The sequence below is a fragment of the Mus caroli genome, unplaced genomic scaffold (assembly GCF_900094665.2).
Source record: "Mus caroli unplaced genomic scaffold, CAROLI_EIJ_v1.1 scaffold_17484_1, whole genome shotgun sequence".
Lineage (NCBI taxonomy): Eukaryota > Metazoa > Chordata > Mammalia > Rodentia > Muridae > Mus > Mus caroli.
The window spans coordinates 21,646-24,428 of record NW_018389357.1 but is presented as its reverse complement, the minus strand read 5'-3'; positions in this window follow the sequence as shown (position 1 = coordinate 24,428).

Genomic DNA, 2,783 nt, shown 5'->3' with positions numbered 1-2,783 from the left:
ATAGAAAAATCATGGTGATAACCAGTATAAGGTAAACTTCTTCACTAGATGCACTTCTGAACAGTTGTATAATTCACTATCTACCTCCTAATCATTATGAAGAAAATATATTTCAATATACAATGGGAAATGTTACTTAAGAAATTCCTCTGCAATTCATTTTTTTTCAAACTCAATAAACCCATATACATACAAAAAACCCCAATAACTTGATATAATACAATTAAGGGGGGCAAATAAATGTAAGATCACAGTTACTAGAAACTCATGTTAGAATGGTAGAATTTATTTTTGATGTAAAAATTAGTGATATGAAAATTTTATATTTTGGATGTTAGCCCTCTATTAGATATGGAGTTCGTGAAGATTTTTCTCAATCTGTAGGTTGCCAATTTGTCTTACTGACTATGTCCTTTGCCTTACATAAGCTTTCCAGTTTCATGAGGTCCCATTTATTAATTCTTGATGTTAGAGAGTGAGCCATTGGAGTTCTGTTTAGAAAATTTCCCCCTGTGCCAATGAGTTCAAGGCTCTTTCCCACTTTCTCTTCTATTAGATTCACTCAGTGTATCTGGTTTTATGTTGAGGTCCTTGATCCACTTGAACTTGAGCTTTATTCGAAGTGACAAATATGGGTGTATTTTCATTTTTCTACATATAGACAGCTAGTTAGACCAGCACCATTTATTGAAGATGTGTTCTTTTTTCCAATTGTATATGCTTAGCTTCTTTGTCAAAGATCAAGTGTCCGTAACTCTGTGATTTTATTTCTCAGTCTTCAATTCTATTCCATTGATCAACATGTCTTTCTCTGTACCAATACCATGAAATTAAAAAAAAAATCACTATTGCTCTGTAGTAAAGCTGGAGGTCAGGATGGTGACTCCCCAGCGACTCTTTTATTGTTAAGAACTGTTTTTGCTATTCTGGTTTTTTTGCCTTTGCAGATGAATTTGAGAGTTGCTCTTTCCATGTCTTTGAAGAATTGTGCTGGGATTTTTATGGGTATTGCATTGAATCTGTATATTGCCTTTGGTAGAATGTCCATTTTTTACTATGTTAATTCTGCCAATCCGTGAGCAGGGGAGACCTCTCCATTTTCTGAGATCTTCTTCAATTTCTTTCTTGAGAGACTTGAAGTTATTGTCATTCAGTGCTATACAACCTCCAGTAGGATCTGCGTGACAAGCTCCACAGACTGAGGTGATTGACTTCAAAATGAGGAGGCCTCCTGGAATAGGTTGTGGAATTCCACTGGAGAAAAATATTGATCAGTAGTTCTCAGGGCAATCTATCTGTTTTTTTTTCTCTTATTCCTTTTCTGATTTTACATGTTCCTAGTAGCCTAGGGCAAGATCTTAAGCAAGAATAGTGGGTAAGAAACCATCCCTAGATATGGAGTCACTAACATGAACTTATTCCTGGGAAAACCAATGCTTAATTTCTAAATCATTTACAAAACTATGATGATAGAGAAAAACTTTCCCAGCAATAAAATTTCATATGGCTACACATGTGTCATCAGAGGTGGGTTTTGGTATATTATAAAGAAAGCCTTAATTACATTTGAAAACAAAACTCAACTTGGGCATACCATGGAGTGTCAATCACATGGCTAATTGGTCATGAGCACGTTCCCATGTCAGGTGTTGCATTCAGTTTACACGGTCAGTTAACTCAGAGATATCCCGCTTATCATGAGCCCCTTGAAATTGGATCCAAGTTTTAAAGTCATGCTTAGGACTTCTCCAGTGCATGATATGACACGTTTACAACAGATGGCCTGTTGATCCAATCTCCATGCCTCTGATTTACTTTTTGCATCTCTATACAATAAAGGTATCTCATAAGAAGTATGCACTGACCCCTCACAGTTTGACCAGATAGCACTCAGATTCTACTTTGAGGAGGTAGCTTGTTGACAGGGAAAACGCTTGTTTATTGAAGTCATGAGAAAAGCCTTAGGCATTTAGATTTTTTTTTTCCTATGATAGGGAAGCCTCAACCATCATTGGGACTTTATAGAATCCCAAGGATACCAACATGAAGTATCAGCTATCAGACTCTTTACCAGACTCCAAAGTTTTTGCTTATGTCTAAAAAAAAGTTTTTCATTTTCTCATTTCAAATCAGTTAAATATTATGGGTGAAACAAATCACTCATTTGCCTCTGACTTTTTAGAAAAAAAATGTTCTGTTGAAGTACTGTATGTAGGCTCAGTCTGAATTTGCGTGGGCTATGCTTTAGTGTATTTATAAATGACGAACTTGATTCTGAAATTAAACTTTTTATTTGCAATTTTCAAAAAAAAAAGAAAACCTTAATTATAAAGAATTAAAATAGTTTAAATTTATTTATTCTTTTATTAGATATTTTCTTCATTTACATTTCAAATGCTATCCCGAAAGTCCCCTATACCCTCCTTGTGCCCTGCTCCCCAACCCACCCACTCCTGCTTTCTGGCCCTGGCAATCACCTGTACTGGTGCAGATAATCTTTGCAAGACCAAGGGCCTCTCCTCCAATTGATGGCCTACTAGGCCATCCTCTGCTACATATGCAACTAAAGACACAAGCTCTGGGGGACACTGGTTAGTTTATATTGTTGTTCCTTCTATAGGGTTGCAGACCCCTTTAGCTCCTTGGGTACTTTCTCTAACTCCAACATTAGGGGCTCTGTGTTCCATCCAATAGATGACTGTGAGCATCCACTTCTGTATTTGCCAGGTACTGGCATAGCCTCACAAGAGACAGCTATATCAGGGTCCTGTCAGCAAAATCTT